Raw genomic sequence first — 399 nt, 5'->3', positions numbered from 1 at the left:
TAAAATTTATTAAGACTTGGTATGTGGCCTAATATATGGTCTATCCTGGAGAAAGTTCCATGTGCACTTGGGACAAATGTGTACTCTGTTGTTAGGTAGAGTGTTCTCTATATGTCTGTTAGGTTGAATTGGTCTACAGTGTTGTTCGTCTATCTTCTATCTGGTTGTTCTACACCTTACTGAAAGTGGGGTATTGGACTCTGTTTCTTTTATTGTATTGCTGTGTATTTCTCCCTTCAGATCTGTCAGTGTTTGCTTCATATATTTTAGAACTCTGATGTTCAGTGCATATGTTTATAAATGATATATGTTCTTGGTGAATTATCCTTTATAATTACATAATGTCCTTCTCTTGTAACAGTTTTTGACTTACAGGCACCCCAGCTCTCTTTTGGTTAC

Source organism: Propithecus coquereli, unplaced genomic scaffold, assembly GCF_000956105.1.
Source record: "Propithecus coquereli isolate 6110/MARCELLA unplaced genomic scaffold, Pcoq_1.0 Scaffold3537, whole genome shotgun sequence".
NCBI classification, from domain to species: domain Eukaryota; kingdom Metazoa; phylum Chordata; class Mammalia; order Primates; family Indriidae; genus Propithecus; species Propithecus coquereli.
Note: the sequence above shows the minus strand (reverse complement) of the source record.